This window comes from Pleurodeles waltl, chromosome 5 (genome assembly GCF_031143425.1).
Source record: "Pleurodeles waltl isolate 20211129_DDA chromosome 5, aPleWal1.hap1.20221129, whole genome shotgun sequence".
Lineage (NCBI taxonomy): Eukaryota > Metazoa > Chordata > Amphibia > Caudata > Salamandridae > Pleurodeles > Pleurodeles waltl.
The window spans coordinates 771517471-771531162 of NC_090444.1; the positions used below are offsets into that span (position 1 = coordinate 771517471).

Genomic DNA, 13692 nt, shown 5'->3' on the forward strand with positions numbered 1-13692 from the left:
CCTGGTGGACAGTGTTAGAAATGGGGTCTCTAGTTGGCAGTCAGTTGGCACCCTGCCCAAATAGGGGCCCTCACTCTAGTCAGGGTAAGGGAGACACACAGCTCAGATAAGCCCTGTTCACCCCTATAGTAGCTTGGCACAAGCAGTCAGTCTTATCTCAGAGGCAATGTGTAAAGTATTTTTACAAACATGCACAGAAACACAGTGAAAACACAACAAAAGGACTCCAAACCAGTTTAGAAAAATAGTCAATATTTAAATCAAACAAGATCAAAATGTCAAACATCCAGCACACACAAAGATATGAATTTTTAAGGTAAAAAGAGTATTAATCCATAGAAATCAATGGATGTGCTGTTTTAGCACAAAGTACCTGGTATGCTTAAAAAATAAAGCTGCCGGGCCAGTGTGCATCGGAATAGCAATAGATGCATCGATTCCTTACTCACAAGTGAGGCCATGCGTCGATTCTTTCTCTGTTGGGTAAGTGATGCATTGATTCTTTCCTCGCAGGTAAGGGATGCGTCGATCTCCGAACAGGCGCTGTGTTGATTCTCTAGCCGCGAGGAAGGCGCTGCATTGATTTTTCTGATGCCCACACCGCGATGTGTGGATTTTCCCCCGTAGGTTACCAGCTCACACTTTTAAGGGCCTAGGGACTGGATTTGGCACCACTTAGCAAGTCAAGACTCTCAGCAGAAGAGCCCAGGCACTGGCAGAAGAAGTCTTTGATGCCCCTGAGACTTCAGAACAGGGGGCAAGTTCAGTCCAAGCCCTTGGAGAAACTTCACAAGCAGGATGTCAGAAAGCAAAGTTCTGTTCTTTCCCTCTTTAGGCAGAAGCAGAGCAGGCCAGCATAGCAAAGCAACATGCAGAGTGGCATGTCCTCCTCGAGCATCAATATCTTCTCCTTGGCAGAGGTTCTTCTTGATCCAGAACTAATCTAAATTTGTAGGGTCAGCAGTCCATTTATACTAATTTCTGCCTTTGAAGTAGGCAAACGTCAAAGAATAGTCTTTGTAGTGCACAAGATCCTGCCTCTTCCTTGCCCTGTCCCAGACACACACCAGGGGGTTGGAGACTGTATTGTGGAAGGACAGGCACAGCCCCCCTTTCAAGTGCAGGTGTCAGCTCCTCCCTCTCACTTTAGCCCAGAAGACTCAGTAGCCAGGAAGAGGCACATAATTTCACCAGGAAGAGGCACATAATTTCACCAAAAGATGTCGTTTTAAATTGTGAATTCAGAGACCCGAAACTCTATATCTCTTTCTGCTCCCAATGAGATATTTAAAGGCAAGCCTCATGTTAACCTATTGGAGAGATAGGCCTTGCAATAGTGAAAACTGAATTTAGCAGCGTTTCACTATCAGAACATGTAAAACACACCAGTACATGTCCTACCTTTTAAATACACTGCACCCTGCCCCTGTGGCTCCCTAGGGCCGCCTTACATGTACGAAAAAGGGGAAATTTGGGACAGGTCGACATGGCAGTTTAAAATGCACACACAGACACTGCAATGGCAGGTCTGAGACAGGTTTACAGGGATACTCATGTGGGTGGCACAATCAGAGCTGCATGCCCACTAGTAGCATTTGATTTACATGTCCTGGGCACCTCTGGTGCACTTAACTAGGGACTTACTGGAAAATAAAATATGTCAATCATGGATCAACCAATCACCAATACAATTTAGACAGAGAGCATATACACTTTAGCAATGGTACAGTACCCAGAGTCCTAAAGCCCACAAAACAGATCAGAAAAAAATAGGAGGAAGGAGGCAAAACGTTTAGGGATGACAGTGCAAAAAGGGCCAGGTCCAACAGACAGGCTTTGTTTGCACTGTTTAGCCAGAGGTACTATACATGAGAAACCCATTCAGAAATGGTAGATCTTTACTGGCACAGTTTGAGGCAATCTCTGTAACATCTTTGTTGGGACAACAAACTATGCCTAACCCTCATGTCACTTATAGGATTCACCAAACGTCAGATGCAACAAACACTTCATCACTAAGCGTATATGCAATATATAAGTGGATTCGGCAGCATGAAACAGAGTTAATCAATACTCCAAATTGAATTTGCAGCACAAATTTCAAAAACACATCTAGACATCAAAAATATGATTATACTCTTATGCACATCTTTAAAACATTATTTTATTTCTTAAACGTTATTTTCATTCTCCAATATGTATCGCCAACATTATTATAATTGTACTGCATACATGTGCAGAAAACCGGCAGGTTCAGGAGGTAAGCACTGTCACCTGGAAAAGGAAAAGAAAGGCACACATAACTATACATTTCTTTTCAGATCAATGGAACAGGAAAAAACGTTTCCACCTTTTTCGGTTACTTGACTACAAAACACAAATGTATCATGCACCAAACAGCAAACATGGTTCATGAACTGTATTGAACAATTACATTATCTGCATTTTAATACGTACAAGTGTTAATGACTCATTTGGCGTTTACTACTTTCAAAGTTATGAAACAGAACAACTATTAATTATCCTGGATTACTGTGGTTACAATAGGGAGCTCAGTTGCATAATGCTCACCTTTGGACCAAGGTTTATGCTGTGTTTAGACACAGCAAAACGGAGCTGGCAGGTATTGCTCAGCTCTGCCAAGCTTCACAGGTACATATGTGACTAACTGCTTTAGTTTGGGGTTTTTCATTGCATGGTGGGAACTTGTAGTCCTGGTTATCAATATGAAACCAGGATTATAAATCCAAGAATCGAAAAAAGACATCTGAGCTTGAGTAGCTAGTCAAGTCTGAAACCTGACCGCTTTGAGGTAATGACAATGTGACAAGGGAGGTAAAACCTGGGAGGGGATGATACCCAATGGCAGGATTCAGCATCTTATCTTTCTAATCTCATAAAGTGCTAAAGACCTATGACCATACAACAGAAGGTTTGCACTGGGGCAAACCCAGTAAATCTAGAGCAAGTATTCTCATACCATTGTTTCTTTTACAGTTTTGACCAAATGGTGTTTGCACATTGACAAAACATGAGGCAAACTGATTCCACACTAGTTTTCTATTTGTATAAAAACATGCATTCAGACTAGATTTCAAATGTAAAAGTACTGTGCTGGAGACAAAACCGTTTTCTGTAACTTATTGCAAGATTATCAGAAATAGTGCAGAAAGAGCTTATTTGTTTAAAAAAGGCCATTTTTGGTTTAAGATCAGTTAAGTTTTTTGTTACTTTTAAAAAGAGGTATAAACAATACGTAAGGTAATTATGGTTTCACAATCCATCAACTATCTTTGAGACAAAACCATTTTGTTCTGTAATTTATTGCATAATTTTTACAAATAGTGCAGAAATAGTTTATTTTTTCAAAAGAGGTCATTCGTGGATTTAGATTAGGTAAGTGTTCTATTAAACATTTAAAATGAGGTACAAACAATAAATACGCCAAATATGGTTTCACAAACCATCTGTACTTTGGACACGAGTGTGAACATGCTCTGGGCAAAGACAATAATTCTGGCAATAATGCAGTAAGATGGGAAAGAAAAGAAGAAGTGGGTGCTGTAAGGCGAGAACTATGGTGTAAAGATGAGCGATCCAGACAAGGAAGGATGGAAGAAACGTCAATGTTAAGCGAGATGTGCTAAAGGATTGATTAGACATAAGTAATGGAGGAGGAGGAGCAGGGGGTGCAAGATGAGCATGGATCTTAGACTTCACTTCTGAAGGATAACAACAGAGCATGCGCAAGAGGACACATGAATACTCAGTAGTATGGCTCAGGCCTATCTGTTAATATTTCCTTTCACCTACCGTTTCTGTTCCAGAATAAGGATCGATCTGGATCACAATTATAGTGCTGCTGCTCTGAATCATTTCAGGCAGGTTAAACCACAGTGGCTGCTGTGAAGACACAAAACAAGCATTAGGGGCATCGAGTGTGAACATGCTCTGGGCAAAGACAATAATTCTGGCAATAATGCAGTAAGATGGGAAGGAAAGGAAGAAGTGGGTGCTGTAAGGCGAGAACTATGGTGTAAAGATGAGCGATCTAGACAAGGAAGGATGGAAGAAACTTCAATGTTAAGCGAGATGTGCTAAAGGATTGATTAGACATAAGTAATGGAGGAGGAGGAGCAGGGGGTGCAAGATGAGCATGGATCTTAGACTTCACTTCTGAAGGATAGCAACAGAGCATGCGCAAGAGGACACATGAATACTCAGTAGTATGGCTCAGGCCTATCTGTTAATATTTCCTTTCACCTACCGTTTCTGTTCCAGAATAAGGATCGATCTGGATCACAGTTATAGTGCTGCTGCTCTGAATCATTTCAGGCAGGTTAAACCACAGTGGCTGCTGTGAAGACACAAAACAAGCATTAGGGGCATCCAGTTGAAGTACTGCACCACTCTCCACACTCGCATTGCCTTTCCGCCCACCACAAAAGGTCTCTATTTTCACCTGTCAGTGGTCTCCATGGCTTGTTCTGCCTAGCTTGGGAAAGCATTACAGATTCTCGGGAAACATCCTTTTTTACAACTTTTTTTTTACGAAGGTCGTGGTTAACGAAAGCACAACAACGCTTTTTTTAACCACGACTTCGGTTTTTTGTGCCTTAACTACGTATGTTCTGAACAACAAACATGCGTGGTTAAGGTACAAAGAAGGGACTTGGCGAAGGTAAGTGGTGGGTTTAGGTTTTGGGGAGTAGGTGGGGGGGTCAGGGGGTTTTAGGTTTTGGGGTGGGGTTGGGGGGGTGGGGCTTTTTTGGTTTTGGGGAGTGGGTGGGGGGTCAGGGGGTTTTAGGTTTTGGGGTGGGGTTGGGGGGGTGGGGCGTTTTTGGTTTTGGGGAGTGGGTGGGGGGTCAGGGGGTTTTAGGTTTTAGGGTGGGGTTGGGGGGTGGGGCGTTTTTGGTTTTGGGGAGTGGGTGGGGGGTCAGGGGGTTTTAGGTTTTGGGGTGGGGTTGGGGGGGTGGGGTGAGGGATGTAGGGTGAATGGTGCCTATTGCTAATGATTTTATCAGGAATGCCTTTACAACCTAATATCGTTGTTAAGGCATTCGTGGTAAAATCATTAGTAGTAGCAACGAGGTTGGTGTTCCGACCTCGTTGTTAAGGCAGTAGTTTTTTTTGCAGTCGTTGTTTCGTCGTACATTCCAGATTCTCATTATCATGCTGCTTCCAGAATCCACTTTAGACTGTATGTTGTGTGATCAATTCCAGATTCCACTTTATGTTGTATGAACTGAGATACATTCTAGAATACACTTTACATTGTATGATGTTAGATATGTTTCAGAATCCATTTTAGATTGTATGTTTCAGAATCCACTTTAGATTGTATGAAGTTTACTACAGTCCAGCATCCACAGTAAATTGTATGGAGTTACCTAAACATGTACAGTGCCAGCAGATTTTGTACCACTTATTAATGAATTTCTATGAATGTTTCACTGAAGAGGTTAGTCTTTACCAACTAAAGAAAGGATTCATCATTGCTGGGACAAACTGTCACCATCCAACTACAAGATCACACTGAAATTTACAATAACCTTACACTCTAGCAAATGGTAAATGGGATTCTCCATTGAGTACAACTAAAGCACCCTTCTAAGACATCTGCAATTTTTCAATATGGCTGTACCCCATTGGCTGATTTTTCACCTTTTGAAATGAACATTGATTCACAAGCACTATTTGCTCTCAGAGGTCACATGCAATCACACCAACAACTAAGACATTGTCTCTATGAGGGGACTCATTAATGCACACGAAGCTCTTTCGCAAAATGTCATAGCAAAAGCTGAAGACATTTCCTAGCATTAAGACTAATAAAAGGTGTATGATTGTATGAGAACAAATCTAAATTCTGTCATAAATGTAGGACAAAAATGGCACCAGTGGATATCTGGGTTGACTTGTGAGATTCAGCTGGCCATTGTTCCTTCAAGCATGTTAATCCATCTCGGCATTTCAATCTCATCTGCCTACACCATCGCTAGTCTGTTGCACACATAACTGACTATCCATTGCATGGTATGACTCACTACAGAACCCTCTATTTTCACCAATGTGTAGCTTTTTACCCTTTGACGTCCATGGTCATAAGGAATGAGACTTGTGCTCTCTATTGTTTCAAGCATGTCTGGGCGTGATGGCTCCTATGAAGAAACCAAAAACAGAAAAAAAAGCATCAGGAAAAAGAGCATCAGGCAAGATCTGGTCTACGAAACATCCCCCCACACACATAGCCTCTCCCTCTTCATCCATTCATGTGCATTTCCTTTCATCTAGCCATCCATTCACCTATGCACTAGTTTCTCTCTTTTATCATTGGTGACTAGTGACATCTGTGACCAGTACATGACATGACTAATGTTTTTTGGCAGCTGATAACAGTCATGGAGTACAAGCCTTCATACCCTGAGCCCAGTAGAGAAACCAACCCTTCCTGTGGAACCTTGTGAAGATGGTCTTATCTCGGCCTTTAAGTCCTCCATGTGTAAATTGTGTATGTGAGTGCTGCATGGGTTTGTCTATGAGAGGTGAGTTATCCCTCCTTTTGGGTGTTCCAAAGATGTATGTATGTACCTAGGTCATAAGGTTGTAAGGTCCATCATAGGGTATAATCATAGAGTTTTTCAAGGCAGCTGTGCAACCAGGATGTTTCTTTTGCCTACAGGGTGAATTTTGCCACTTCCCTTATAAAACTAAAGATAATGTCGGGCAAGTTCTCTGAGGCATCATTCACTTAAAAAAAGATAGCATTTTAGATTTTGAAACAAGTCTGCATGGCATCTGTAAGGAATGAAAATGTGATGCACTTTAAATTGCATTAAGTGTTGATGTGAATATTTAGGATGGAAAAATCACAATGTACTGATTTTCATTGTTTATGATTACATTGAAATGTCTGATATTCATTTATAAGATCCAGTGCAGGAGGACATGCAATTGTATTCATCATAAGAAAATACTACAGTATATGGTTTATCTTTCACCCACTGATTCTACCTCTCACTTACCATTTCATTCTCTGTAGTCTCAGCATTGGGACTGGTTCTCTGCCCCAAAGTATCCTCTGATGTAGTGAAGGGTGGGTACTGTAAAGTAACCAAGAAAGGTCCATGAGGCAAAACTTAGTCCAATGCCCACATCCATTACCAAAACCCATAACCCCTCCCTCCTCAAAATTAAAGTTTCTTCTCATTTCAACCCTTAATTAATAACACCTCATAGTTTATCAGAGTTTTTCATGTATGGCTGAACTGGTTATCATTTTCAAAACATTATGTAGTTACTGTTTTTTAAATGAAAGTTGATTCATAATTGTTTTTTCATTTTGAAGAGCAAGCATTTTGCCACTCTTCCAGTACTCTAGGCAAAGTTGTCCAGGGGTGGCTATCCTAGTGCAGGGCTTTTTGTCATATAATGATGTTCACATGTCTTGAAGATCTTTCAGTAGAGCGCAGTGTCCTGTTTTGCATGAGCTAAATTGTATGATTTTCCCTCCGATATATATTCTGTAAATTCATCAAGCAAATATAACAAAAAAGCAACCGTGGAGGACAAAGGAGATGCAAAATTGCATGCTTAATCCCTCCGCTACTGACATTCCCACTTACCCAATCTCTCCTATTATTGTATTGTATGAAGCTCAAAATCGGAGAGCCGCTGTCGCTCATTCTCTCTCCTGATGGCCATACTGGCAGATGCCAATGCTCAAAAAGTGTGTAAGGAATCACCTAGTCCAATGCCCGTTTTCATTAACTATACCCACACCCTCTAATTCACCACAAATGATCCCTCTCTTTTCATTGGACCAGAGTTTCCGAGTAACTTGGTCTAAATAGGTCAACAGCTACAAACGAATCATTGAGGTCTCTATGACATCGTGGAGTAGAAGATGAAATAATATTTACCTGTGACACTATAACTGGCATCAATATCCCATCTAGATTCCCTCACTTTAACTAATCCTCAGTGTTTGATGAGAACCCAACACCATCCAACACCATTGTTCATTTTGGCACCACATTGCTGTCCCTCCAAGAATGAAGTTTTGTCATTAAATCTGCAAACTGCAAAACATATGCGGAGGCCACTGAATTACTACCTTCCAGCCGCATCTGCAAGGCTGCAGCACTGAAAGGCTCCCTCTCCGCTGAACATGTCCACATGCATCTGAACCTCCAGTACGCTTCCTGTTAATACTTGTTTAATTTAGTGCACTTTCGTTTCATATATGTGAGAGTGCACACGTTTATTTTTAACTAAGCCTACTGCTTTTTTCTTATCAGAGTTATTTTTAGGTAGATGGAAGATACTGCAAAGCTGAATGGTTGGAAAAATAAAAAAAGTTCATAGAGGCAGCTTTTTTAGCAGAAAGGAGAAAACTAATCCCTCCACCATGAGGAAGCTGTGCCAGAGCTTCTCCAACCACTTGGTTATCATGATAGGACAGTGCCATGTAAATCCTTCCCACTTGCCTGGACCTTTGCTCTACACCAAGTTACTGCCACTTGTTCTCATACTCCTGCAGGCATGTAACCTATGAATCATCCAAAGGAAATCCTGCTTCCTCCATTTCCTTCCCCCCGTAATTCATTTTGTTTTTTCCCTCCTGCCCTGCTTGATACCCCCAGAAATTCCCATATACCTCTTCATGCTTTCACGGAGCTCCTGCCCATCCACCCCTCCTCCCAGGATATAATATTTACCTAATTTGGAGCAAGAGACAGCTTTGAGAGGAAGAGCATCAGCACCAGGGGTAAAGATAGCAGCACCCAGCAGAAGGTAAGTTTTTACCGACATGTTGATTTTATTTTTGTGTGTGCATGAGTGCTTATGTGTCAGTGCATGCAGATATATCTGAAAATCTGCATGCTTGCTTGAGGAGTGTCTGAGTATTGTACTCCCCGCCCAACAAGGTCAAATGTTGGCCCTAGCAAATCGTGCCAATGACACCTATTGTCCATCTTTGGTGAAAGTCTGCCCACCTTAATGATGCGAGCTATTTGCAGCCTGTGGGTATCCATGGCATGCTGCGTATTCCCATCCCACTAAAGTGGTGGCACAGGCACAATGGTGGTAATTTTCGGCAACTTGTGGGGTTCTATGAGAGCATCCTATTGACCACCCATAGTAAAATCCTGGCCCGTGCAAAATGGTTGCATTTTGTGGCAGCTTGTCGTCATCCAAGGCATAATGCACCACCCCTAAGTAAACTTGTTGCAGGGAAATGGTAATACATCCTGGAAAATGGTTAGTATTCATGATATCATGGTGCCAGTTTTTGGCATGATGATATTCCTCAGAGAATGCTGCACATTTCTGACATACTAAGAAGTGTGTCAGGGGCATATGTGTGAGGGAGAGGGGGGTTTGCTGAAAATGTATGGTGAGATATTGTTAAATATTTATTTAGATTATCTATTGTGTAGAGCCTAATGGAGAGTGTTGCTAAGAATTGTCAAAATGGTCACAATAGCCTAGTGGGTGTGGGTATTAGCACAATCTACATGGCACTTTGTTTGTCCCCTCAGATATGCTGCAACTAGAGACACATACTTCTTAAAAACTGTCAGCATTTACTTCAAGACTGAATCAAGACATTTTAGATGCTTTCGCTGTCCAATTCAAATCTGAGGATCATCTGGGGCACTGGTGTAGGTGATGTCAAATTACACATGCTGATGACCATCAAGCAAAACACATTGTGCAGATATATAAAAAGCCATACTGGATGATTACAATAGAAGGCATTTCTTCATCTCTGGACAAGGGAAACATTCAAAGGCATCATTCAAACTCAATGTACTTACAGTCCCCTCACTTACCATTTCTCTCCCAGCAACGTTGTGCAAGAGTGTGGTCACTTGTGCGCTCTCATGTCTGGGTCTAAATGTGGCTGGTAGCTGTGACAGCAACAAAAATGGGCATCAGGCAAGACCGAGTCCAGAAGTTAACTGCACTTAACACCAGTCCACCACTCCTCTCCTCTCATCCATCAACAATCTACAGTCCATAACATTATTTTTGACTAAGTAGAAAGATTACATTTACAATGTTCTCTTAGTTCGATTATCTTCCAATTTCCTAAAATGACATACTGACACTATTCTTTATATGTTATTATGTCATGGTTCAGCCTCACCTTCCATTGAAAAGGCAATTTTTATTTCACCTAAACTTTATAGCCCATGAACCAACCTGCACAACATTAAGCACTCATTTAGTATTACCAACTATGATCCTGAATGCCACATTTTATGCAGTCCAGTGTAGGGGAAACAGGCCTGGGGGAAGGTAAAAAACACCCTGAACATCCTAATTCCATTCAGTGGTTATTCTTAGCTGCATCTTGAAGAGAACAGCTTAAAGAATCCCTTCCTCTACAGGATAAAAAATTGTTTAACTCAGATTCTATTTTCCAGAAGTCTATATTTCATCCTACATAATTAAGTTTTTATTTTTATTTTACTGCTGATAACTACGCTGCACAATCCAGTATTTCACAGCTTAAAGAATCCCATCCTCTACAGGATAAACAATTGTTTAACTCAGTTTTCTATTTTCCAGAAGTCTATATTTCATCCTACATAATTAAGTATTTTGTTTTTCATTTTACTGCTGATAACTAAGCTGCACAATCCAGTATTTCTCTTACTATGTCAGTAAATATTTACCTTTATGCAGGGTGTGCCATCTATTGGTACCACACTCATGCATCTGGCCTGTGTTGTGTTGTCGCTCTCTGGCCTATCTGCCTACGTCTTTGTGTCTACTAATGAATTATTAATGTCTTGCAGAGGTCGCATCTAGAGCTGACTGTGGTAATAACTACCATTGCTCTCTGATAAGGGTGTTATAACATGACATAATGTTCTTAGGACAGCCATCTTCATTAATTGACCACCATTTATGTGAGGGACATAAAGAGGAGAAAGCACAATTAATACTTGTTACCACTGAGGAGCATAAAGGTAACAAATTTAGTAGCATCAAGACCACCAATCTTATCACTACATGAGGGCCAACAAGTCGAATACAACTGTTGGCTGGCTGGCAGTCTCTGCTTCAGACCTTCACTGAATCTAGCACTCGGGCAGGGACAGTAGTTAATTTAACTCTTCTATAGGTTTGGAGTAGCTGAGACAGTTTCAGCATTCCATAGAGAATTTTAATTATTTCGATCATTAGTTTGCCCATGTCCCTGAAAAAGGCTGAATATACATTTCTTACATATCTTTTACAATGCATGGGAATACAAAATATTTTAGTGATTCATTAAGAACTCTTGTTGATTGATTATACTAAGGAGCAATGACAACACAGACATTCTCCCAAGGCTCACAGAACATTTAGGTTATGCTCCTAAAAATTAGACATCAATTCCTTTGAAATATGCCTTATCTATCAACATGCACTTTCAAGCAAGGCTTCTGAGCATTAAACACAATACAAAAGATCTTTTCAATTGCAAGGTTACCTATCCTGTGCAGTCTCATAAAGAGTATGATGAGCATGTGTTTATAAATGAGCAAACCTGCATCTGGTAAATCTATCCAGCCAAAGCATGTCTCATGACATATAACATATGTATCATCTATGATCTACAAGGGTGTGTGTGTGCGTTATGTGGGTGTTGCGTATGTGTGTGTGTCTGTGTGAGAGAGTTTTGACTTGCCGTGGTGAAGAGCCTGCCTACAAATTTCATGCTAGTTCTATGATATGACTACTTTTCGTCCCTACTGACACTGTTGGTGAAGTAGCCCTGGGGAAGGTGTTTGCTATGCCTGTTTCACCTCTGTGCTCCACAGGCCCGTACAGAAGTAGCCATGTACATTTGGGCCTGGAAAGCTGTCCCAGGTGTGTGATCAAAACCATTCGTCAGACTCCACAATCATCAACGGTGAAACTTACTTTTACTGAAAGTATATACTCTTCATTGGTACACTGAGGATGCAAGCGATCAAACAGAGAAAGAATTGGGGAAGTCAAAATAAGTGTGGCTTCTAAGCTAAACACAAAAGAAAAGAGGAAAGGGTAAATACTGCCAGGAACGGTCGTTTAAAAGTGCTGGTGGGTTTGAGATGATGCCAATGCAACAAGCGTGAATGTTAAGCAGATGAACTGAGTTTGCAAATTGCTATGGACTGGTCAAGAATGCTATGAAAGAGATTATTTAGAGAAAGGGATGTTTGGTTATAGATTTGGTAGCAGGGGTTGGCGATGAGATTATACTTGTAAAGGATCCATTGTTAGAGAACTGCAAATAACATGCACAAACAACTGAAACACTCCAATACAAGGTTTCTCTCCCGCCATTAAAGTACTTTTTTACTTACCCTTCTTCTCATAGTAATTTGATTTCTGGGGTCAAATTTAAAGGCTGTGCGGCGGTGTCTCCCAGTCCTTCTGGGAAGCAATTTGGGAGGCTGTGAAAAAAAGGCATGTTAAACAAGAACAAGATCAGTGTCCACTAATTAGACCCACTCTTCATCTCTGCCTTCAAATCAAAAATCTGTCTTTTATTATTTGTTAGTTGCTTTAATTTTGCAAAAGTATTGGCACATTGACAAAGTAACACTGGATGAGGGCCCCTTGTTCCTCCCGAAAAAGTGGGTCGTCCAGTAAGTTGCCAAGTGGGGATCGGCAGCCTGGGGGACATGTATGTCTATGAAGTGGGCGTTGTGGTCAGAAACTACTCTGTCCAAGTAATCAGCGCACTGCAGGAAGGGAGTCAGTGAGATCGAGCACAAGAAGTGGTTGAGGCGCACATGGAATGAGTAGAGTTTAGCAGCAGGATTGTGTACCCACCAAGTGTCCACAAAGGACCATTGTTGCACCCAGCTAGAGAAGCGTGTTGTTTGTGCATGCGGGGGCACATGGGAGGGGTGGGTACAATCTGGTGAAGTGGATATCTAATGTGCAGTAATAATTCCTGCTTAGTACCCAGAGAAATGCAGTTTTGTGAGCAAGAACGGAGGAGAGGGCGTCCCAGAAATCTCCCTAGTTAGTGATAGGGGCATAGATACTTCCATAAGGGGCCCCTCCAGGAGCACATAACGGCCTTCAGTATTATTGGTGGTGTCCAAGGCTTGGTAGGGAACTCCCGGATAGACCCAGATAGGACTCCCAGGGCATATGCAGGATAAGAAGTTGCAGAGATGTGGCCTCTCCAGCGTTTTCTCAAGCGGTCTATCTCATCTGTTGCAATGTGGGTCTCCTGTGATAGAACTATATGGCAATGCTGCCTCTTAACGTAGGAGCATACTGCATATCTTTTGCAGGCAACATGCATGCCTCGCACATTTAAAGTGAGGAACCATAGTGTGTAGTGGGCGGTCTGCATGATAAGTGGAAATGTTGGTATCTCTTGGGTTCGGGGGCTCTGTGCTTTGTTTATCAGTATTAAAACCCTGCCTATTGCATGTGAGTGGGGTAGGTGATGTAAGCCTACCGCAATATTGATGGAGTGCTAGAGCAGTGTGAAATATGGAATCAACCAAAACTGTGTACGTGGAACGAGGGGGGCTACTGTAACTACAGTATGCCCAAACAGAGCCATTATTAACAACTCTAATGAACTGTGGGGGATGACCACTAACTCATGTGTAGTGCTGGGATGATAGTGTCCTGATGGGAGATGTGTATGGGATTGTGGGATCTGTGGTACCCCGGGGAGGA

At 41.7% G+C, this 13692-nt stretch overlaps 1 long non-coding RNA gene across 1 annotated transcript; it reads right to left on the reverse strand.

Moving 5' to 3' along the window:
* Positions 1-4271: 4271 nt before the first annotated feature.
* On the reverse strand, positions 4272-7100 carry LOC138297309 (uncharacterized). Its single transcript, XR_011204013.1, has 3 exons — positions 7026-7100; positions 6087-6161; positions 4272-4357 (listed from the first exon to the last, which is right to left on the reverse strand). It is a non-coding gene; the product is annotated as an uncharacterized lncRNA (long non-coding RNA).
* Positions 7101-13692: the final 6592 nt, after the last annotated feature.